Source organism: Pseudophryne corroboree, chromosome 4 (genome assembly GCF_028390025.1).
Source record: "Pseudophryne corroboree isolate aPseCor3 chromosome 4, aPseCor3.hap2, whole genome shotgun sequence".
Classification (NCBI taxonomy): Eukaryota; Metazoa; Chordata; class Amphibia; order Anura; family Myobatrachidae; genus Pseudophryne; species Pseudophryne corroboree.
In genome coordinates, this window is record NC_086447.1 from 182,321,269 (window position 1) to 182,347,165 (window position 25,897).

The following is a 25,897-nucleotide window of genomic DNA, read 5'->3' on the forward strand; positions in this document are numbered from 1 at the left end:
TTACTTGCTTGAGGAAGAATATTGGTAAGACAATACCAACGGAGCCATCCCATATCCCTCCTACAGACGGACCTTTCCAGGTAATACAAATCGACTTCATACAGTTACCAACCTGTAGAAATTTAAAATATGTTTTAGTATGTACCGGTGTCTTTTCGAACTGGGTAGAAACATTCCCTGCTGCCACAAATACTGCTACGTTCACTGCAAAGAAAAATCGTGCAGGTATTTGTGTGTAGATATGGTATCCCTAAAATGATTGAAAGTGATAGGGGTACCCATTTTACAGGTGAAGTATTTCAGGTCATGTGCAAACTGATGGGTATTAATAGTAAGCTGCATACTCCATACCGGCCACAGGCCAGAGCGAAGGTGGAGAGAATGAATAGCACTATTAAGAACAAGCTGAGCAAAGTGATGGCTGAAACTGGACTGTTGTGGCCAGAAGCACTGCCACTAGTGTTGTACAGCATCAGAACCACTCCCAGGTCACCGCTTAATTTATCACCCTTCGAAGTTCTTTTTGGACGACAACCCCATGTAATGATAGACCCCCAGGATGATTTGAAATGCAATAATGAAATTACTGTGCAATATTTGGTTAGGATGAGCCAGCAACTGAGAAACCAGCAAAGGAATCTGAAACTAGCGATTCCTGACCTACCAACAGTAATTGTCATGACATTGAACCTGGGGATTATGCGATGATTCGAGATTTTCTATGCTCAGGTTGCCTCATTGACAGGTGGGAAGGACCGTATCAAGTTTTGTTGACCAGCACGACAGCACTGAAGGTTGCCGAGAAAGAGACTTGGGTCCACTCTTCCCACTGCAAGAAGGTCGCTGACCCGGAGAAAAATTGTGAAAAGAGAAAGGTGAAGAGAACCTCGTATCACTAGAGAACCTATTACGGGAAAGCTGAGAGGCAGGACTGTTGGACGGCACCTGAGCATAGAGAACAGCAAAGTCAAGGACGGTTGTCGTAACATTTTTCTTTTTTCCACCCCCACACTGCATTTTTCTTTTTTTTTTCTCCCTCCCTATTTTTCTCCTTACCGAAATGGATCCACACCAAGGGACTGTGTTCCGGCTTTTTCTTGTGACTCTGTTTTTGATCAGGACAATTTGTTTTTGTGAGGTCCCCCGAGACGTCGAGCAAGGATCTGGAATGGGTTCTGATGGAGAGTATGGATACGTAGCACCCCAGGATAAGTCCATCACTTTGGTCAAGGCTGGTATCAGTAAGATATCTGGTAGTCACGGAGCTCGGAGGCAATGTGAAGGGTTATTGTCTGATGAATACTGCATATGTGCGCACTGCGATAACATAGTCGAAGATGGGTGCATCCAGAGATGTCAGTCAAACAGTAATATCGTCATGAGCAGTAATCCTTTGAGTGATTACCACTTATTAGTGGGTAAGTCTTAAACCAAACAGAATGCTGGGTGTGCTCGCAAGTACCTCAAGGACAGAGTAAGTCGGGACTAGTGCGACACCCTTTAACAGTAAATGAGGTACTCGAATTATGGGGGGGGGGGTGCGGGGAGACCGGTGGACAAGAAATCCAATATATCTAGGCCCCCTAGCTTGAAACTCCACCAGTACCATGTAGATAGGTCACTGTTGTGTTTTAATGTGAAAACCGGGAAATTGGGAAGTGACATGGAACAATCAGACAATGACCTTCTCACATAGACCTGATAAAGTACCCATCAACTTCAAACTTGTACGTAAGATAGCCACGAGTGGGAGGTATTTCCGATACAGGTATACACGTGGGATTAAAACCATGTGGGCAGGAAATGTGTCGCAGGGGTATTGTGCCCACATCATCCAGCCCGATACTTGTACTGAACAAATGGGAGAACTGGGGGCCGGTTTCTTCATCAGAAAAATCTGTGATATGGTTTTGTTGCATTTTGTCCCCTATGTTCTTCCAGATGATGCCTACTTCATATGGTGAAGGAAAGCGTACAAGTGGCTTACTCCGAGCTCTGAAGGGTTCTGTTATATTGGCAGAGTACTACCAGAGGTTATGACCATTGCACACGACAAAATGAAAGATATTCACAGCAATGCTCAGACTCCTTATACTCATAAACATTATGAACACATTGTCAAGAGACACCTCATAGATGGGACAGAGCCCGCAGCCTCTGATTTAATCCATGAATCCACCGGGATTCAAATTCTTCTCGCATTAGATATCACCCATACTGCCAGAGGAATTATAAATTCTAGGTACATCCATGCAAACTTGATAGATAATATCACTGAGATGTATGATGACACCTTCAAGTATACGGGTAGGGAGCTACAGGCCTACAAGAAGGAGCTGGTCCAGCATAGGATGGTCTTGAATTACGTCACGGCTGTGACAGGTGGGTACTGTGTCACTCTGGCAACTCAATATGATGTGAAGTGCTGAACGTATATTACGAATAGTACTGAAGACCCAACGGAGATCATCAATCAAAAGATGGACGAGATCTTACAGTTGAAGTGGGAGTTCAGAAGGAAGCACAACCTTACCTTAACGGCTGTGGGTAATGAATTGATCGGCTGGGCCTCATGGTTGAACCTACTCAAATGGTTCTCTGGGTTAGGAGAGTGGGCGCAAAATGTAATTGCAAATGTGGGAAAGTTCCTCCTCTGTATCCTGGGTGTCGTCATAATTATCGGTCTGATATTCAGATGTGTTCGAATTTTGACGCGGCGCAAGCACAGGACAAATTTGATGAGTCTAAGGAGCGAGGGTGTTGTAACAGCAGCAGATTTGATATATGACCCATCCGTAAAAACAGTGTTGTGATAAGGATTGTAAATGAATTTCATGGCCTGTTTCTTTCACCATTTTTTTCTGTTTTACCCTCTACCCAGAGACATCCAACCGGAAAAGACTTCAGTATACACAAATATATGTAAACGTATTTTTATATGTCTTACCCTCATCTCTGCAATCTTCAGTTAATAACACACATAGCCAGTAAATGTTATCCACACATAATAGCATACACATACATCTCCCCACATGTATCATCAGATAAATGTGCTCCCCATTTGTTGGTATAAGAAGCCGGAAAGGTGAGGGCTAATGGCCTTTGCCTAAAGAAAGAGCTCGGTAATGTTTGTTTGCCCATGTACAGACCCTTAATAAGGGATGAGAAGGATTAAATGTATACTTCGCAGTACCTCGAAGCTTACTTAGAACATATACGGCACAATGATACATGCCCCTCAGACATTAATTCATACAAACATGCTATTTCTTATCCCACTAGGCTATACATTTCCCACCTACAACTCTTCCCCTGTTACCCAAAAACTTTGTACATATTGTAAATGTAATATTTTTAGTATTATTGGTTAGGTGTGGCAGTTATTGTTTACTGCCAAAGGGTGGACTATCGAAGTCGAAAATATTATACCCACATGCATCACGTGCAAACACCACACAGTGTCCCCTCCGTGCGTGTACTTGTTCTGCCGTGCGTACGCATACCCGCACGTTGTGTACATTGGCTCAAGAAGTCCTGCGTATTAGCAAGTGGTATGAGTAAATACGGTAGCATACGCATTCGCATGGAAAAGCCACAAAGACAGATCTGATATTTAATCCACATAGTGCATAATTTACACATAGCCTACACGCACCACACCAGTAAGTTACATTTGCTTCAGAGGTATAACAACAGAGGGATCCAACTTTACAGGATATGAGGGGACAGAATTAGGTTAGGATGTGGTGTTTGGTATCCAGCTGTACAGTATTTCAAGGGCAATATTACGATTGCAATTTGCAGAATGTAGCACGCTCCTGCGCATAGATATGCGCAGGAATACAATATTAATATCACACTATTTACTGTACTCCTGATATTCGGCGGGAACAGAGTGGAGGACACCTGCAAGTGCACCTGGACCAGGCATCGCCCACCTATTCAAACCGACCTATGACCCCTCATGTACTGTAAATGACCAGCCCTTTGACCTATGAAAGAAGAGATTACAGATTCCTTTGTACTATGTTTTGGACTATTGTATAAAAGCCAAGTCTCCTAGCCGGTCCCAGTCTAATTCTCTGAAGGTCATCTTTCCAGATTGACTGAGGACCAGATCCGGGTGGCGCAGGCGAACAAACGTATGTATCCATTGGTTGTAGCTTTTCTCTTATATTGTTGTATTACTGTTGTACCCCCTTTTAAGTAAATAGTTGCTGCTGCGTTGGACCACAACACAACATATACAATTGGTGTAGCATTCCTTTCCTGTTAGGGGTTTTAAAGTGTATTCAGCCGCACGTGTAGCAACTTTGTGCTTACAGCGTGACGGCGTGTTTACGCAACATGTACGCATTTCATAGAGGTTTATCACACACACGCTTAGCGGTCGCAGCGGCCTGAACATTTCTGTATTTAGATATTGCTTTTTCCTATAAGTTAAACGAACTTAATAGCTATAAATGAGTCTATGACACAGTATCAATGACTTCTCAGAATCAAGGCTGAGAAGCATGTCAGGAGGTTTGTTCTATAGAGAAGTCACCATAACTGCAGTGGACTCCCCTAACAGAAAACCTATTGTGTGTAAAACCAAGCTGGTGTGAAGTGAGAATACGGGGCCTGAATGGCCTGGAGGCGGCTCGCCATGATTTTAGAAAACAGTTTAAAATCCTGGTTTAGGAACATAATAGGCCTGTAACAGGAGACTAGCTTGGGGTCTATACCAGGTTTGGGCAGCAAGACTGTATGGGCAGCTGTAAAATTTGGAAAGGGTATTTGGTATTAATGAATCCTATTAAAAAGAGATGTAAGGATTGGAACAACATGGGGTTTCAGAATTTTTAAAAAATACTCTCCAGAGAATCCATCAGGGTAGGGGAATTGTTAATAGGAAGATGAGAAATTACCACAGACACCTCCAACTACTCTACAGTATATCTGAATTAAGATATTGATGTTGGGCTGGGGAGAGTTTAGGTACATTAGCCTCTTCGAGCAATCTATTATGTAACTGGGAGTTTATTAGGTAAAGCCGTATATATAAAGACATAATAGAATGTACAGTCTGGTGAGTGGATCACGTATGCCTGCTAGATGATGTTCCTTATTTTAAGATTCTTAAAGCAGCATTCTACCATCACTATACTTCACTGTAAACATGGGGTGAGAGTTCTGAGCTATGGGTACTGATACATTTGGGTAGCATAATTCTTTGAAGTTTGGCCAAAAACTTCTTGGATACATCGAACAAACAAAATATTTTACCCAGTTTAACAAAAACCATGAGTATAAACTACTCTAGAAATCATTTTACAAGACTAATTTTGAGTAATGGCTTGTTTTGTGCCACCTTCCCATACAGACCAGTGATACGGTGCACTGGTACTCTTTCACTTCTTCCAGGGGATTGTTATTCTCTGCGGTGCTTCTCACAGATCTCCTTTCTGTTTGCATAGAGTTTTAAGAGGTCAGCTTTACTAGGCAGCGTATGGGTGGTTTGGGTGTGGTATATTTTGTTGACATTTATAATGTGATAAACATGGTAGTAATGTCGACCTGCTCACAATGTTGACATTGACGCTGATGAAATGTCAACATGCTTAAAACAAAAATGTAGGATTTTAATTACCTACCAGCTCCGACACACGTCTTGCTGAAGCCAAGGCCAACAGTGTGACGGTCTTCCACGTGAGATATTTTACGTCCACCTCCTGTAACGGTTCAATCCAGTCCGATTGGAGGAACTGCAGCACCAAATTGAGATCCCAAGGTGTCGTGGAATGCACAAAGGGAGGTTGGATGTGCATAACACCTTTCAAGAACGTCTGGACCTCAGGGAGAGAAGCCAATTGTTTTTGAAAGAAAATGGACAAAGGCCGAAATCTGGACTTTTATGGAGCTCAGACGTAGGCCCACATCCACACCTGCCTGCAGAAAAAGCAGGAAACGTCCCAGATGAAATTCCACCGCAGAATAATTTCTGCTCTCACACCAAGAGACGTATTTCTTCCAAATACGGTGGTAATGTTTAGACGTTACCCCCTTCCTGGCTTGGATCATAGTCGGGATAACCTTGTTAGGGATCCCTTTTCTGGCTAGAATTAGCCGTTCAACTTCCATGCAGTCAAACGTAGCCGCGGTAAGTCCTGGTAGACGAACGGGCCCTGTTGCAGAAGATCCTCGCGAAGAGGTAGAGACCACGGATCTTCGAGGAGCATTTCCAGAAGGTCAGCGTACCAGGCCCTTCTTGGCCAGTCCGGAGCAATGAGTATTGCTTGAACCTTTTCCCTTTTTATTCTTTTGTAGAATTCTTAGGATCAGAGGAAGTGGAGGAAACACGTACACCATCTGATAGACCCATGGAGTCGTCAGAGCGTCTACCGCCACTGCCTGTGGGTCTCTCGACCTGGAACAATACTGCTTGAGCTTCTTGTTGAGATGAAAGGCCATCATGTCAATTTGTGGATATCACCATCGACGTGTCAAGCACCTGAACACTTTCGGGTGAAGGCCCCACTCCCCTGGGTGCAGATCATGTCTGCTGAGGAAGTCTGCTTCCCAGTTGTCTACTCCCGGAATGAAGACCGCTGACAACGCCACACGTTTTTTTCTGCCCAGAGGATAATTCTTGACACCTCTGACATTGCTGCCCTGCTTTTCATTCCGCCCTGTCTGTTTATGTACATCACTGCTGTCACATTGTCCGACTGGACCTGAATGGCCCGATCTTGAAGAAGATGTGAGGCCTGCAGAAGGGCGTTGTATATGGCCCTGAGTTCCAGAATGTTGATTGGAAGGATGACTTCCTGACTTGACCATCTTCCCTGAAACTGCACCCCCTGGATGACAGCCCCCAACCTCTGAGGCTTGCGTCTGTGGTTAACAGAATCCAGTTCTGAATTCCGAACCTCAGACCCTCGACGAGGTGAGAAGTCTGTTGCCACCACAGAAGGGAGATCCTGGCTTTTGGCAACAGACGGCTCCTCTGGGGCATGTGAAAATGCGATCCGGACCATTTGTCCAACAGATCGAGCTGAACATGAAACCTTTCCGTATTGAAGCGCCTCCATTTCCCCCAGAAGCTGAATGTATAGATGCACCGATATCTGGGTTGGCTTCAGGACATCCCGAACCATCAACTGCAATACCAATGCCTTTTCCAACGGAAGGAACACCTTCTGCGACTCCGTGTCTATTATCATTCCCAGGAATGGAAGCCTCCGTGTTGGCTCTAGGTGAGATTTTGGAAGGTTCAGAATCCGCCCGTGATCCTGGAGAAGTTTGGTTGAGAGACCAATGCTGTCCAGCAACCTCTCCCTGGATGGAGCCTTTATCAGAAGATCGTCCAGGTACGGAATTATATTCACTCCCTGTTTGCGGAGTAGACACATTATCTCTGCCATCACTTTGGTGAACACCCTCGGTGTCATGGAGAGACCAAATGACAGGGCCTGGAACTGGTAGTGACAGTCCTGCAGTGCAAACCGTAGATAAGCCTGATGAGGCGGCCAGATCGGAATGTGGAGGTACGCATCCTTGATATCCAGAGACACTAGGAATTTCCCGTCCTCCAGATCACCGCTCTCAGAGACTCCATCTTGAACTTGAATACTCTTAAGAATGGGTTCAAGGACTTGAGGTTCAGAATCGGCCGCACCGAACCGTCTGGTTTCGGTACTACAAACAAGTTGGAATAGTAACCCTTGTTTTGCAGATGAGGTGGAACTGGAACTATGACTTGAGTCTGTACCAGTTTTTGGATGGCATGCTGTAAAGTTATATTTGCCTCTTGTGAAATTATTTGAAGCCTGATTTGAAGAATTTGTGAGGTGGGAGCTCTTGGAACTCCAGTCTGTAGCCCTGGGAAATAAGATCTATGACCCAGGGATCCCGGCACGAACTTGAACAGATGTGACTGAAGAATCTTAGTCGAGCTCCCACCTGATAGCCTTCCAGGCATCACGGTCCACCATCATGCTGAAGGTTTTGAGGAAGCAGAGCCTGAGCTCTGTTCCTGAGCACCTGCAGTTGCTGGTTTGAGTGGTTTGCCTCTTGCGCCTCTGGAGGCCGTAGAAGCACCTTTGGATACGCCCTTAAACTTGGCCGTCCGAAAGGTCTGTAAATTTGAAGCTGAATAGGATTTCCTGGCTGGTGGAGCTGCAGAAGTAAGATACATAGACTTACCCGCAGTAGCTTTGGAGATCCATTTCTCTAGTTCATCTCCAAACAAGGCCTCTTCTGTGAATGGTAGGCCTTCCACGCCTTTCCTGGAGTCCGCATCAGCAGTCCACTGGCGTAGCCACAAGCCCCTGCGTACTGACACTGCCATAGCAGTGGTGCGTGCATTAAGTAAGCCTCTCTCTTTTATGGCTTCCACCATAAAGTTTGCAGACTCCTGTATATGCTGCAGGAGTAAAACAACTTCCCCCCTAGACAAGGAATCTAACCCCTCAATTAGATTACCTGACCATTTAGCAATGGCTTTTGAGATCCACGCACATGCAATAGTGGGTCTCTGGGCCACCCCCGCAGCTGTGTACAATGATTTGAGTGTAGTCTCAATTTTACGATCAGCCGTGTCTTTTAGGGAGGCTGCACCAGGGACAGGATACACAATTTTTCATGAAAGCCTAGAGATTGATCCACTATCGGTGGATTTTCCCATTTTTTCCTATCCTCCAGAGGAAAAAGGAAAAGATGAGAGCAACCTTTTAGGGATCTGAAACTTCTTATCAGGATTAACCAACAGTTCTTCAAACAGGGTATTCAATTCCTCTGACACAGGAAAAGTGACTGAGAACTTCTTTTTTACATTAAAATAAGATTCCTCACACTCCTCTGACACCTTATCAGGAATTTGCAGAACATCTCCGATAGCCTCTATAAAAGCCTCTATTCCCTGTGACAGAGTAGCATTTCCCCCTCCAAATCCACCTCATCCTCCTCCATGTCTTACCCGTCAGCCTCAGACTGCAAGATATGGGCCAGAGACCGTTTTTGCCGACAAATGGTAGGGGATTGAGATGCTGGTTTGGGGACTGAGTCTCTATTCATAAACTCATCCACAGTCTGTCTTAAGTATTGAGTCTCTTCCTCATTGCGGGATAATTTCGTAGAAATATTGGCGATCTTTCCTTTAATGGAATTAACCCACTCCGGTTCAGCCCCGCTATTCTGGGAAGGTGCACAGCCCTGAGTACCCAGTAGTGAGCCCCCTGGTGAAGAGGAACACTCCGCTATACAAGAAACACACTCTTTGCCTGACATCGGGGGTAATTCCGAGTTGATCGCAGCAGGTACTTTGTTAGCAGTTGGGCAAAACCATGTGCACTGCAGGGGAGGCAGATATAACATGTGCAGAGAGAGTTAGATTTGGGTGTGGTGTGTTCAATCTGCAATCTAAATTGCAGTGTAAAAATAGAGCAGCCAGTATTTACCCTGCACAGAAACAAAATAACCCACCCAAATCTAACTCTCTCTGCAAATGTTATATCTGCCTCCCCTGCAGTGCACATGGTTTTGCCCAACTGCTAAAAAAGTTCCTGCTGCGATCAACTCAGAATTACCCCCATAATGTAAATGTGACAGCACACGTACACAGGAAAAGGTTAAGCACAATTAACCCACAAAGAGCCCTTCAGGGAGACACAGAGTTATTTGGAGCCAGCCCCCACCGCGCCCTTATCGCTAATGCCAAGCTTAGGCGGGTCGCAGACTAAGTACCCTGATAGGGGACTTAGTACACTAATAGTGGCTCTCCCCCTGCTATGACCCCCTGGTACCGCTGAGGTAAACTGGAGTCTCTCCGGAGGAGCTGCGCGTCCCTGTCAGTCAGCGTCTGTGTCCACTGCAGAGGGAAAATGGTGCTGGTGAACTGCTGGATCCGCTCATAGTGAAAGCACTGCGCCCTCAATGACGCGCGGTCTTCTCGCTTTTTTATACTGGCTGAGGTAATCTGGTGCTTAAAAGGAAGAGAAAACCATTTTAAGGCTGTTTTTGCCAGTGTGGGTACTGTGTACCGAGATGCAGCTTTGTACTGTATTTCTGGGACTTCGGCTTAGTACTCCCCACCCTTCATTCTTCTGGCTCTGTTAGGGGTGGCGGCGTGCTGCTGGAATGTACGCTCGTCGTGGTGGGACTTGCGAATAGTTCCCTCAGGAGCTCAGTGTCCTGTCAACGGGGAACGGGACCATTAACCCTTCAAGAGGTTGGGCTGTCCGTCCCCCCCTAAATCCCACAAAGCAGGCAGGCTGGTGCCAACCAGCCCTGCCTGAAAACAACAAACAAATAAAATAAATGCAGAAAACTCTTCAGGAGCTTCCATAAGCGTGACCGGCTCCTCCGGGCACATTTTCTAAACGGAATCTGGTAGGAGGGGCATAGAGGGAGGAGCCAGCCCATACTATCAAATTCAATTAAAGTGCCCATGGCTCCAAGCGGACCCGTCTATACCCCATGGTACTAAATGGAACCCCAGTATCCTATAGGACGCAAGAGAAATTCCCTTGTGGTCTAGTGACGACTTACCTGGTACGGAAGGTATGATGGCTCAAACAAACTCTTTTGAGTCCAGAAGCTCTTTTGGCAGTATCAATAACCCTAACCCTCCCCCTAGTACACCCCATACAGCAGATAAACCCTTCCCCTTAGTGCCTAAGCCGCCCCCTCCTCCTTGTGCCTAACCCTTACCCTCCACTTACGTTCTGTGCAGAATGCTGACATTCTGCTCATACCGAAATGTTGGAGGTCAACAGTTTAACAATGTCAACGTAACTGTCAACAAGGTAATGTCAGCATGAATGTTGAGATTTTGATAACAAAAATGTATTTAAATGAACTGTGTCCACTTAGATATCCAAACACTTGGATACATTTCTACTACTGTAATAACTTTGTGAATATCTTTCTTCTTCATTCTCAAACTTTCAGACGCAACCTAAATAATGATGCTTTATGTGTGGCAGTTTTAGAATATTTAGTTGTTATTTTAATGATCCACTGATGGAGGCCAATCTTAAGGCAATAGCGCCTTCTTTTGCCATTTTCCGCCACCAGAACAGTATGCACAACACAGGAATTCAATCCTTATGCAAACATCCTATGTAGGAGCATACTATCATCAATGAAAAAAAATAAGATTTTACTTACCGATAAATCTATTTCTCGTAGTCCGTAGTGGATGCTGGGGACTCCGTCAGGACCATGGGGAATAGCGGCTCCGCAGGAGACAGGGCACAAAAGTAAAAGCTTTAGGATCAGGTGGTGTGCACTGGCTCCTCCCCCTATGACCCTCCTCCAAGCCTCAGTTAGGATACTGTGCCCGGACGAGCGTACACAATAAGGAAGGATTTTGAATCCCGGGTAAGACTCATACCAGCCACACCAATCACACTGTACAACCTGTGATCTGAACCCAGTTAACAGCATGATAACAGCGGAGCCTCTGAAAAGATGGCTCACAACAATAATAACCCGATTTTTGTAACAATAACTATGTACAAGTATTGCAGACAATCCGCACTTGGGATGGGCGCCCAGCATCCACTACGGACTACGAGAAATAGATTTATCGGTAAGTAAAATTTTATTTTCTCTGACGTCCTAGTGGATGCTGGGGACTCCGTCAGGACCATGGGGATTATACCAAAGCTCCCAAACGGGCGGGAGAGTGCGGATGACTCTGCAGCACCGAATGAGAGAACTCCAGGTCCTCTTTAGCCAGGGTATCAAATTTGTAGAATTTTACAAACGTGTTCTCCCCCGACCACGTAGCTGCTCGGCAGAGTTGTAATGCCGAGACCCCTCGGGCAGCCGCCCAGGATGAGCCCACCTTCCTTGTGGAATGGGCCTTGACAGATTTAGGCTGTGGCAGGCCTGCCACAGAATGTGCAAGTTGAAATGTGCTACAAATCCAACGAGCAATCGTCTGCTTAGAAGCAAGAGCACCCAGTTTGTTGGGTGCATACAGGATAACAGCGAGTCAGTTTTCCTGACTCCAGCCGTCCTGGAAACCTATATTTTCAGGGCCCTGACAACATCTAGCAACTTGGAGTCCTCCAAGTCCCTAGTAGCCGCAGGTACCACAATAAGCTGGTTCAGGTGAAACGCTGACACCACCTTAGGAAGAAACTGGGGACGAGTCCGCAGCTCTGCCCTGTCCGAATGGACAATCAGATATGGCTTTTGTGAGACAAAGCCGTCAATTCTGACACTCGCCTGGCCGAGGCCAGGGCCAACAGCATGGTCACTTTTCATGTGAGATATTTCAAATCCACAGATTTGAGCGGTTTAAAATGTGATTTGAGGAATCCCAGAACTACGTTGAGATCCCACAGTGCCACTGGAGGCACAAAAAGGGGGTTGTATATGCAATACTCCCTTGACAAACTTCTGGACTTCAGGAACTGAAGCCAATTCTTTCTGGAAGAAAATTGACAGGGCCGAAATTTGAACCTTAATGGACCCCAATTTGAGGCCCATAGACACTCCTGTTTGCAGGAAATGCAGGAATCGACCGAGTTGAAATTTCTTCGTGGGGCCTTCCTGGCCTCACACCACGCAACATATTTTCGCCACATGTGGTGATAATGTTTTGCGGTCACCTCCTTCCTGGTTTTGACCAGGGTAGGAATGACCTCTTCCGGAATGCCTTTTTCCCTTAGGATCTGGCGTTCCACCGCCCTGCCGTCAAACGCAGCCGCGGTAAGTCTTGAACAGACCTGGTACTTGCTGAAGCAAGTCCCTTCTTAGCGGCAGAGGCCATGAGTCCTCTGTGAGCATTTCTTGAAGTTCCGGGTGCCACGTCCTTCTTGGCCAATCCGGAGCCACGAGTATAGTTCTTACTCCTCTACGTCTTATAATTCTCAGTACCTTGGTTATGAGAAGCAGAGGAGGGAACACATACACCGACTGGTACACCCACGGTGTTACCAGAACGTCCACAGATATTGCTTGAGGGTCTCTTGACCTGGCGCAATACCTGTCCAGTTTTTTGTTCAGGCGGGACGCCATCATGTCCACCTTTGGTCTTTCCCAACGGTTCACAATCATGTGGAATACTTCCCGATGAAGTCCCCACTCTCCCGGGTGGAGGTCGTGCCTGCTTCCCAGTTGTCCACTCCCGGAATGAACACTGCTGACAGTGCTATCACATGATTTTTCGCCCAGCGAAGAATCCTTGCAGTTTCTGCCATTGCCCTCCTGCGTCTTGTGCCGCCCTGTCTGTTTACGTGGGCGACTGCCGTGATGTTGTCCCACTGGATCAATACCGGCTGACCTTGAAGCAGAGGTCTTGCTAAGCTTAGAACATTGTAAATTGCCATTAGCTCCAGTATATTTATGTGGAGAGAAGTCTCCAGACTTGATCACACTCCCTGGAAATTTTTTCCCTGTGTGACTGCTCCCCAGCCTCTCAGGCTGGCATCCGTGGTCACCAGGACCCAGTCCTGAATGCCGAATCTGCGGCCCTTTAGTAGATGAGCACTCTGCAGCCACCGCAGAAGAAACACCCTTGTCCTTGGAGACAGGGTTATCCGCTGATGCATCTGAAGATGCGATCCGGACCATTTTTCCAGCAGATCCCACTGAAAAGTTCTTGCGTGAAATCTTCCGAATGGAATCGCTTCGTAAGAAGCCACCATTTTTCCCAGGATCCTTGTGCAATAATGCACTGACACTTTTCCTGGTTTTAGGAGGTTCCTGACTAGCTCGGATAACTCCCTGGCTTTCTTCTCCGGGAGAAACACCTTTTTCTGGACTGTGTCCAGAATCATCCCTAGGAACAGCAGACGTGTCGTCGGAAACAGCTGCGGTTTTGGAATATTTAGAATCCACCCGTGCTGTCGTAGAACTACTTGAGATAGTGCTACTCCGACCGCCAACTGTTCTCTGGACCTTGCCCCTATCAGGAGATCGTCCATTTTCTTTGAAGAAGAATCATCATTTCGGCCATTACCTTGGTAAGGACCCGGGGTGCCGTGGACAATCCAACCGGCAGCGTCTGAAACTGATAGTGACAGTTCTGTACCACGAACCTGAGGTACCCTTGGTGAGAAGGGCAAATTGGGACATGTAGGTAAGCATCCCTGATGTCCCGGGACACCATATAGTCCCCTTCTTCCTGGTTCGCTATCACTGCTCTGAGTGACTCCATCTTGATTTGAACCTTTGTATGTAAGTGTTCAACTATTTCAGATTTAGAATAGGTCTCACCGAGCCGTCTGGCTTCAGTACCACAATATAGTGTGGAATAATACCCCTTTCCTTGTTGTAGGAGGGGTACTTTGATTATCACCTGCTGGGAATACAGCTTGTGAATTGTTTCCACTACTGCCTCCCTGTCGGAGGGAGACGTTGGTAAAGCAGACTTCAGGAACCTGCGAGGGGGAGACGTCTCGAATTTCCAATCTGTACCCCTGGGATACTACTTGTAGGATCCAGGGGTCCACTTGCGAGTGAGCCCACTGCGTGCTGAAACTCTTGAGACGACCCCCCCCACCGCACCTGAGTCCGCTTGTACGGCCCCAGCGTCATGCTGAGGACTTGGCAGAAGCGGTGGAGGGCTTCTGTTTCTGGGAATGGGCTGCCTGCTGCAGTCTTCTTCCCTTTCCTCTATCCCATGGCAGATATGACTGGCCTTTTGCCCGCTTGCCCTTATGGGGACGAAAGGACTGAGGCTGAAAAGACGTTGTCTTTTTCTCCTTTATACGGCAATACTTCCATGTGCCGTTTGGAATCTGCATCACCTGACCACTGTCGTGTCCATAAACAACTTCTGGCAGATATGGACATCGCACTTACTCTTGATGCCAGAGTGCAAATATCCCTCTGTACATCTCGCATATATAGAAATGCATCCTTTAAATGCTCTATAGTCAATAAAATACTGTCCCTGTCAAGGGTCTCAATATTTTCAGTCAGGGAATCCGACCAAGCCACCCCAGCGCTGCACTTCCAGGCTGAGGCGATCGCTGGTCGCAGTATAACACCAGTATGTGTGTATATACTTTTTAGGATATTTTCCAGCCTCCTATCAGCTGGCTCCTTGAGGGCGGCCCTATCTGGAGACGGTACCGCCACTTGTTTTGATAAGCGTGTGAGCGCCTTATCCACCCTAAGGGGTGTTTCCCAACGCGCCCTAACTTCTGGCGGGAAAGGGTATACCGCCAATAATTTTCTATCGGGGGAAACCCACGCATCATCACACACTTCATTTAATTTATCTGATTCAGGAAAAACTACAGGTAGTTTTTTCACACTCCACATAATACCCTTTTTTGTGGTACTTGTAGTATCAGAAATATGTAACACCTCCTTCATTGCCCTTAACAAGTAACGTGTGGCCCTAAAGGAAAATACGTTTGTTTCTTCACCGTCGACACTGGAGTGAGTGTCCGTGTCTGTGTCGACCGACTGAGGTAAAAGGACGTTTTAACGCCCCTGACGGTGTTTGAGACGCCTGGACAGGTACTAATTGGTTTGCCGGCCGTCTCATGTCGTCAACCGACCTTGCAGCGTGTTGACATTATCACGTAATTCCTTAAATAAGCCATCCATTCCGGTGTCGACTCCCTAGAGAGTGACATCACCATTACAGGCAATTGCTCCGCCTCCTCACCAACATCGTCCTCATACATGTCGACACACACGTACCGACACATAGCACACACACAGGGAATGCTCTGATAGAGGACAGGACCCCACTAGCCCTTTGGGGAGACAGAGGGAGAGTTTGCCAGCACACACCAAAAACGCTATAATTATACAGGGACAACCTTTATATAAGTGTTTTTCCCTTATAGCATTTTAATATATATAGTCATATCGCCAAATAAGTGCCCCCCCTCTCTGTTTTAACCCTGTTTCTGTAGTGCAGTGCAGGGGAGAGCCTGGGAGCCTTCCCACCAGCATTTCTGTGAGGGAAAATGGCGCTGTGTGCTGAGGAGAATAGGCCCCGCCCCCTTTTCGGCGGGCTTCTTCTCCCGTTTTTCTGAGACCTGGCAGGGGTTAAATACATCCATATAGCCCCCAGGGGCTATATGTGATGTATTTTTAGCCAGAATAAGGTACTATCATTGCTGCCCAGGGCGCCCCCCCCCAGCGCCCTGCACCCTCAGTGACCGCTGCTATGAAGTGTGCTGACAACAATGGCGCACAGCTGCAGTGCTGTGCGCTACCTTATGAAGACTGAAAAGTCTTCTGCCGCCGGTTTCTGGACCTCTTCACTTTTCGGCATCTGCAAGGGGGTCGGCGGCGCGGCTCCGGGACGAACCCCAGGGTGAGACCTGTGTTCCGACTCCCTCTGGAGCTAATGGTGTCCAGTAGCCTAAGAAGCCAATCCATCCTGCACGCAGGTGAGTTCACTTCTCTCCCCTAAGTCCCTCGATGCAGTGAGCCTGTTGCCAGCAGGACTCACTGAAAATAAAAAACCTAACAAAACTTTTACTCTAAGCAGCTCTTTAGGAGAGCCACCTAGATTGCACCCTTCTCGGCCGGGCACAAAAATCTAACTGAGGCTTGGAGGAGGGTCATAGGGGGAGGAGCCAGTGCACACCACCTGATCCTAAAGCTTTTACTTTTGTGCCCTGTCTCCTGCGGAGCCGCTATTCCCCATGGTCCTGACGGAGTCCCCAGCATCCACTAGGACGTCAGAGAAATATATATAATTTTGTGTTTCAATGCTTTGAAATAAATATATCACAATGTAGGATTTCTTATTACAGTACCAGTCAAAAGTTTGGACACACTTTCTCATTAATTTGAATGAGAAAGTGTGTCCAAGCTTTTGAATGGTACTGTACGTAAAAGGATAATTGATTGAAGGCACTATATATTTATGTCCAAAATTATTAGAAGTGAAAATATTAAATTAGTAAAAGAAGGGAGAGCATCTAGATTTATCTTTGAAATAGGGCAAAGGTTCACAAACACCGTCCTCAATGCACCCTAACAGATGTTTTTAGAATAGCTATGAATGAACACAGATGTTTAAGCTAACTGATGCAGTCTTTCTCAAACTGTGTGGCAGATTTATTAAGCTTGGTGAAGTGATAAAGTGGAAGGTGATAAAGGACCAGCCAGTCAGCTCCTAACTGTCATTTTTCAAACCCAGCCTGTGACATGGCAGTTAGGATCCGATTGGCTGGTCCTTTATCACCTTCCAATTTATCACTCCACCAAGCTTAATAAATCTGCCCGTGTGCTGTAGCACCCTGGGGTGCCTCAAGACACTTGCAGGGGTGCCCTGGGTTGGTGGTCCAGGACCAATTCAAATTATTTATGGTCAATGTAATTGGCAAAACCACTGCTGGGGGCTGCCAATCATAACATATGTGGACAAACAGAAGCCAATCTTGTCCCTCACTACACAACAACTGAACCGAAGGTTAACATATAAACCCAATTTACTTTATTAACTACTTGCCTGGCATGGTCGCATCAGATGCGACCATGCCAACAAGTGCTCTATCTGACCTGGTCGCAAGGGATGCGACCAGTCAGATAGACAGTGTTAGCCGCTGCTGCTGTCAGAGGGGCCGGAAGGTCCCTCTGCCTCCCTGCACTCTCCCCCTGTGTCTGCCGTGCTGCCGATCACTGCTGATCGGTCAGCACAGCAGGATCTCCCCCCTCCAGTGGCTGCAGACAATGGCAGCCGCTGGGAAGGGTAAATGAACCCTCCCAAGCCACCCCCAGACCCCCCCTGCATACCTGCAGGCTATCCCGGCTTTCAAAATGAAAGCCGCGATAGTCTCGATGTTCCGATGGTCGTTATGTTCCCGATCGATGTTTCGATGGTAAAAAAAAAATTTTTTTTTCTTTTTCTTTTTTTTATACTAAAATCATTTGAGATAGTGTAAAATTGATGTTCTTCACCTAATTCATGAATAAAAAAAATCTGACAATTTTGGAGCGGTTTTCAGCGAAAAAAATCGTCAGTTAAGTAGTTAAAATAAGAATTTACTTACCGATAATTCTATTTCTCGGAGTCCGTAGTGGATGCTGGGGTTCCTGAAAGGACCATGGGGAATAGCGGCTCCGCAGGAGACAGGGCACAAAAGTAAAGCTTTTACAGGTCAGGTGGTGTGTACTGGCTCCTCCCCCTATGACCCTCCTCCAGACTCCAGTTAGGTACTGTGCCCGGACGAGCGTACACAATAAGGGAGGATTTTGAATCCCGGGTAAGACTCATACCAGCCACACCAATCACACCGTACAACTTGTGATCTAAACCCAGTTAACAGTATGATAACAGAGGAGCCTCTGAAAGATGGCTTCCTAAACAATAACCCGAATTAGTTAACAATAACTATGTACAGGTATTGCAGATAATCCGCACTTGGGATGGGCGCCCAGCATCCACTACGGACTCCGAGAAATAGAATTATCGGTAAGTAAATTCTTATTTTCTCTATCGTCCTAAGTGGATGCTGGGGTTCCTGAAAGGACCATGGGGATTATACCAAAGCTCCCAAACGGGCGGGAGAGTGCGGATGACTCTGCAGCACCGAATGAGAGAACTCCAGGTCCTCCTATGCCAGGGTATCAAATTTGTAAAAATTTACAAACGTGTTCTCCCCTGACCACGTAGCTGCTCGGCAGAGTTGTAATGCCGAGACCCCTCGGGCAGCCGCCCAAGATGAGCCCACCTTCCTTGCGGAATGGGCCTTAACAGATTTAGGCTGTGGCAGGCCTGCCACAGAATGTACAAGTTGAATTTTGTTACAAATCCAACGAGCAATCGACTGCTTAGAAGCAGGTGCACCCAACTTGTTGGGTGCATACAGTATAAACAGCGAGTCAGATTTTCTGACTCCAGCCGTCCTTTAAATGTATATTTTTAAGGCTCTGACAACGTCCAACAACTTGGAGTCCTTCAAGTCGTCTGTAGCCGCAGGCACTACAATAGGCTGGTTCAGGTGAAACGCTGATACCACCTTAGGGAGAAAATGCGGACGCGTCCGCAGCTCTGCCCTATGTCGAATGGAAAATTAAATAAGGGCTTTTATAAAACAAAGCCGCCAGTTCAGATACTCTCCCGGCCGAAGCCAGGGCCAGTAACATAGTCACTTTCCATGTGAGATATTTCAAATCCACATTCTTTAGTGGTTCAAACCAATTGGATTTGAGGAAATCTAAAACTACATTTAGATCCCACGGTGCCACCTTAGGCACCACAGGAGGCTGTATATGCAGTACTCCTTTGATAAAAATCTGGACCTCAGGGACTGAGGCCAATTCTTTTTGGAAGAATATTGATAGGGCCGAAATTTGAACCTTAATAGATCCCAATTTGAGACCCATAGACAATCCTGATTGCAGGAAACGTAGGAAAACGACCCAGTTGAAATTCCTCCATCGGAGCACTCCGCTGCTCGCACCACGCAACATATTTTCGCCAAATACGGCGATAATGCTTCGCGGTGACTTCCTTCCTTGCCTTTATCAAGGTAGGAATGACTTCTTCTGGAATGCCTTTTCCTTTTAGGATCTGGCATTCAAACGCCATGCCGTCAAACGCAGCCGCGGTAAGTCTTGAAAAAGACAAGGACCCTGCTGAAGCAGGTCCCTTCTCAGAAGTAGAGGCCACGGATCGTCCGTGACCATCTCTTGAAGTTCCGGGTACCAAGTCCTTCTTGGCCAATCCGGAGCCACTAGTCTTACTCCTCTTTGCCGTATAATCCTCAATACCTTTGGTATGAGAGGCAGAGGAGGAAACACATATACCGACTGGTACACCCAAGGTGTTACCAGCGCGTCCACAGCTATTGCCTGCGGATCTCTTGACCTGGCGCAATACCTGTCCAGTGTTTTGTTGAGGCGAGACGCCATCATGTCCACCATTGGTTTTACCCAACGGTTTAATAGCATGTGGAAAACTTCTGGATGAAGTACCCACTCTCCCGGGTGAAGGTCGTGTCTGCTGAGGAAGTCTGCTTCCCAGTTGTCCACGCCCGGGATGAATACTGCTGACAGTGCTATCACGTGATTCTCCGCCCAGCGAAGGATCCTGGCAGCTTCTGCCATTGCCCTCCTGCTTCTTGTGCCGCCCTGTTTGTTTACATGGGCGACTGCCGTGATGTTGTCCGACTGGATCAACACCGGTCTTCCTTGAAGCAGAGGTTCCGCCTGGCTTAGAGCATTGTAGATTGCTCTTAGTTCCAGAATGCTTATGTGAAGAGACTTTTTCAGGCTCGACCACACTCCCTGGAAATTTCTTCCCTGTGTGACTGCTCCCCAGCCTCTCAGGCTGGCATCCGTGGTCACCAGGATCCAATCCTGCATGCCGAATCTGCGGCCCTCCAATAGATGAGCCTCCTGCAACCACCACAGAAGGGATACCCTTGTCCTCGGCGACAGGGTTATCCGCAGGTGCATCTGAAGATGCGACCCTGACCATTTGTCCAACAGATCCCTTTGTATGGAATCTGCCGAAAGGGATTGCTTCGTAAGAAGCTACCATTTTTTCCCAGGACTCTTGTGCATTGATGTACAGACACCTTTCCTGGTTTTAGGAGGTTCCTGACCAGGTCAGATAACTCCTTGGCTTTTTCTTCGGGAAGAAAAACCTTTTTCTGAACTGTGTCCAGAATCATCCCCAGGAACAGCAGACGAGTTGTCGGCATTAATTGGGATTTTGGAATATTCAGAATCCATCCGTGCTGCTTTAGCACCTCTTGAGATAGTGCTAAACCCATCTCTAGCTGTTCTCTGGACCTTGCCCTTATTAGGAGATCGTCCAAGTATGGGATAATTAATACGCCTTTTCTTCGAAGAAGAAATATTATCTCGGCCATTACCTTTGTAAAGACCCGAGGTGCCGTGGACAAACCAAACGGCAGCGTCTGAAACTGATAGTGACAGTTTTGTACCACGAACCTGAGGTACCCCTGGTGTGAGGGGTAATTTGAACGTGGAGATACGCATCCTTGATGTCCAAGGATACCATAAAGTCCCCTTCTTCCAGGTTCGCTATCACTGCTCTGAGTGACTCCATCTTGAACTTGAACTTCTTTATGTACAGGTTCAAGGACTTCAGATTTAGAATAGGCCTTACCGAGCCATCCGGCTTCGGTACCACCAAAAAGAGTGGAATAATACCCCTTCCCTTGTTGTAGAAGAGGTACCTTGACTATCACCTGCTGAGAATACAGCTTGTGAATGGCTTCCAAAACCGTCTCCCTTTCTGAGGGGGACGTTGGTAAATCAGACTTCAGGAAACGGCGAGGTGGCTCTGTCTCTAATTTCAACCTGTACCCCTGAGATATTATCTGCAGGATCCAGGGATTTACCTGCGAGTGAGCCCACTGCGCGCTGTAATTCTTGAGACGACCGCCTACCGCCCCCGAGTCCGCTTGCGAAGCCCCAGCGTCATGCTGAGGCTTTTGTAGAAGCCGGGGAGGGCTTCTGTTCCTGGGAAGGAGCTGCCTGTTGCTGTCTCTTCCCTCGTCCTCTGCCTCGTGGCAGATATGAATAGCCCTTTGCTCTCTTATTTTTAAAGGAACGAAAGGGCTGCGGTTGAAAGGTCGGTGCCTTTTTCTGTTGGGGAGTGACTTGAGGTAGAAAGGTGGATTTCCCGGCCGTAGCCGTGGCCACCAAATCCGATAGACCGACCCCAAATAACTCCTCTACGCATCGCCTGTCCACTGTCGTGTCCATAAAGCTCTTCTGGCCGAAATGGACATAGCACTTACCCGTGATGCCAGTGTGCAGATATCTCTCTGTGCATCACGCATATAAAGAAATGCATCCTTTATTTGTTCTAACGACAGTAAAATATTGTCCCTGTCCAGGGTATCAATATTTTCGATCAGGGACTCTGACCAAACTACCCCAGCACTGCACATCCAGGCAGTCGCAATAGCTGGTCGTAGTATAACACCTGCATGTGTGTATATACCTTTTTGGATATTTTCCATCCTCCTATCTGATGGATCTTTAAGTGCGGCCGTCTCAGGAGAGGGTAACGCCACTTGTTTTGATAAGCGTGTTAGCGCTTTGTCCACCCTAGGAGGTGTTTCCCAGCGCTCCCTAACCTCTGGCGGGAAAGGGTATAAAGCCAATAACTTCTTTGAAATTAGCAGTTTTTTATCGGGGCACCCCACGCTTCATCACACACGTCATTTAATTCTTCTGATTCGGTAAAAACTACTGGTAGTTTTTTCACACCCCACATAATACCCTGTTTAGTGGTACCTGTAGTATCAGCTAAATGTAACATCTCCTTTATTGCCAAAATCATATAACGTGTGGCCCTACTGGAAAATACGGTTGATTCGTCACCTTCACCACCGGAATCAGTGCCTGTGTCTGGGTCTGTGTCGACCGACTGAGGCAAGGGGCGTTTTACAGCCCCTGACGGTGTTTGAGGCGCCTGGACAGGCACTAATTGAGTGTCCGGCCGCCTCATGTCGGCAAACGACTGCTTAAGCGAGTTGACGCTATCCCGTAATTCCACAAATAAAGGCATCCATTCTGGTGTCGACCCCCTAGGAGGTGACATCCTCATATTTGGCAATTGCTCCGCCTCCACACCAATAACGTCCTCATACATGTCGACACACACGTACCGACACACAGCAGACACACAGGGAATGCTCTATACGAAGACAGGACCCACTAGCCCTTTGGGGAGACAGAGGGAGAGTCTGCCAGCACACACCAAAAAGCGCTATATATGACAGGGATAGCCTTATGATTAAGTGCTCCCTTATAGCTGCTTTTATATTAATATATTGCCATTTATTTTGCCCCCCCTCTCTGTTATACCCTGTTTCTGTAGTGCAGTGCAGGGGAGAGACCTGGGAGCCTTCCTGACCAGCGGAGCTGTGACAGAAAATGGCGCCGTGTGCTGAGGAGATAGGCCCCGCCCCTTTTTCGGCGGGCTCGTCTCCCGCTATTTAGTACATTTAGGCAGGGGTAAATATCTCCATATAGCCTCTGGGGCTATATGTGAGGTATTTTTAGCCTTTTTAAAGGTTTTCATTTGCCTCCCAGGGCGCCCCCCTCCCAGCGCCCTGCACCCTCAGTGACTGCCGTGTGAAGTGTGCTGAGAGGAAAATGGCGCACAGCTGCAGTGCTGTGCGCTACCTTAAGAAGACTGCAGGAGTCTTCAGCCGCCGATTCTGGACCTCTTCTTGCTTCAGCATCTGTGAGGGGGCCGGCGGCGTGGCTCCGGTGACCATCCAGGCTGTACCTGTGATCGTCCCTCTGGAGCTTCATGTCCAGTAGCCAAGAAGCCAATCCATCCTGCACGCAGGTGAGTTCACTTCTTCTCCCCTCTGTCCCTCGTTGCAGTGATCCTGTTGCCAGCAGGAATCACTGTAAAATAAAAAACCTAAGCTAAACTCTCTAAGCAGCTCTTTATGAGAGCCACCTAGAATTGCACCCTTCTCGGCCGGGCACAAAAATCTAACTGGAGTCTGGAGGAGGGTCATAGGGGGAGGAGCCAGTACACACCACCTGACCTGTAAAAGCTTTACTTTTGTGCCCTGTCTCCTGCGGAGCCGCTATTCCCCATGGTCCTTTCAGGAACCCCAGCATCCACTTAGGACGATAGAGAAATATTTATTTCTAAGTTTCTCAGTATGAAAAACTTTTGGTATAGAGTGCAGTGATACGGAAACGTTTGGGAACCACTGGATTAAGGTACTAATTAAGTCACTTGTGCCCAAGCTTGGTTATCGTGAAAACCTGGACCATTAGAGCTCCTTGAGGACAACATTTGGGAACCTCTGAATTAAGGAACGTCGCTAATAAATTTATACTGTTGAATCCCTAAAATTCTCAGTGCTATTTTATACAATATTTCGGAGCAGAGCTGCATGCTGAATGGTTATTAGTTGTTGCTGTCCATCTGCCAATAGTTAGAAAAGTGGTATTCCATCTTCTCTTTACTCACTATAGAGTCTTTCCTCCGTTAAGAAATACCTGAAAAACATTCACACTTTGTCTCTCTGGTGGCTTCGCCATCTGTATAACATACGGATGTGTCTTCATATACTGATGCTGCAGTTGCGCCAAACATCCCTTATCAGTGTTCCAGGTCTTGTTCATCTTAATCGCAATCGGCTGTGGAAAACTGCTTCAAGAGACTGCACAGATTCATTTGATATGGGACAGTTGTGTATCTGTGTACGACTGAGTCTGAATCTGTATACAAAGGGTGGTATCTTATTAGATGCAACTATTTACCACAGGGTAATAACAGGCTTTTTAGCCCGATAATGCTATCATGCTATCCAATTACAGCCAGTTTTTACTGTGCTGTAAATAACTTTAATGGTCGATGACACATGGGATCCGTGATAAAATCGCGGACCCACGTGTTCCCATCCGTTAACGGGTCTCATGGGGATGGTTATCAGGGATTATGCACAATCCTTGATGATTTCCGGGGATAACTGGACAGCCCCGAGACAATCCTTTAGCTGCGGTAACCCACTGCAACTAATAGGATACTGCCCAAAGTGCTACGATGCAGCCACTGCTATTTTTCACGCCATGTTCCATTGTGCTTCATATACATTCACACAGACAAAACTCATTCACACATAGATAAAAAAGATATACATACAGTATCAAATGATCAGTGCAGTCTCATGAAGCGGTTTTGGCATTCACTCACGTCACATGACGTATGGAGGCTAGGTTATGAGCACACAGCTGTATGCAATCTTCATTCTCCTCCTTGAAAACACTATGCTCAGTTCCCCTACTTTATTTTAATCTTCTAATGTTCCATTTATCTTTCCCACTTTTCTCTATATCATTCTCTACCACTGCAAGAACTTTCCCCTAGTCTCTGAAATGTTCTAATTTTACTAAGGTGTCCAAATACATCCCGATGTAACATCACATCCAAGTTTAAGATCTTACCTCATAAGGTCTTTATCACTCACTAATTAGCATTGCAATTTTGAATGTAACCAATACCATGAAATCCTGAAAAACCACATGGTGGGCTTTCCTGGCATTTTCTGCTATAGCAGGAAAAGTCTTATATCAGATTCCTCACGGAAGCTTGAAGTAGTTTATAATCAACATAGGAACAAATATGCAAATTTCTAAAATCTGGCACTTCCAAATGTGTTAACCACTTAACTGAGTGTTTTTCCCCCAAAAACCGCTCCGAAATGGTCATTTTTTTTAAATGAGTCAATTAGGTGAAGAACATGAATTTAACCTTATAAACAATGATTTTAATTAAAAAATAAAAATAAAATTTTAAACATATTTTTTTTTTTAATAAATAATTTTTCTCAAACAATCGGAACATTGGTTGGGAAGATCGGTATCACTGCAACGTTCATTTTTTTACGTCCAAGACGGCTGCCAGGTACACAGGGTGGCTTGGGGGGGGGTTCTTTTACACTTTCCCAGCGGCTGCCATTGTCTGCAGCCGCTGAGTGGGGGGTCCTGCCGTGCGGAGCGATCAGCAATGATCGGCAGCACGACAACACTGAGGGGAGGGTACAGGGAAACAGAGAAACCTTCCGGTCCCTATGACAGAAGCAGCGGAGGGAAGTTTCCCTGCCGCTGCTAACAGACTTTATCTGACTGGTCGCATTCTGTCTGATGCGGCCACGCTAGGCAAGTGATTAAAAGGATAATGATTTTACTAGCCAAACATGGACAGTAAAATACTGCCCTTTTAGATTTGGCCATAAACTCTATCAGAGACGGGTCTAATACTAGTAAATATACTCTGGAATGTAATCAATGGTAATCAGGTTTAAGAGTGCAAGAACAGAATGGTAATAAGGTTTGGTCACGGAGCATGTATGTGTGTGTATAGAATGCATGTGTTTGCATATAAAGAAAAAGCACCTTGCCATGTGCATGAGTGGGGAGAGTGTGTGTGTATGGGGGAAAGAGCAAGCCTGTCTGTATCGGGGGG

General features: G+C 46.7%; 1 protein-coding gene across 2 annotated transcripts in view; it reads right to left on the reverse strand.

The window, feature by feature from the left end:
* Positions 1–25,897, reverse strand: part of RASA2 (RAS p21 protein activator 2) — a 308,508-nt gene that overhangs the window by 162,248 nt on the left and 120,363 nt on the right. The gene's annotated exons all lie outside the window — the stretch shown is intronic.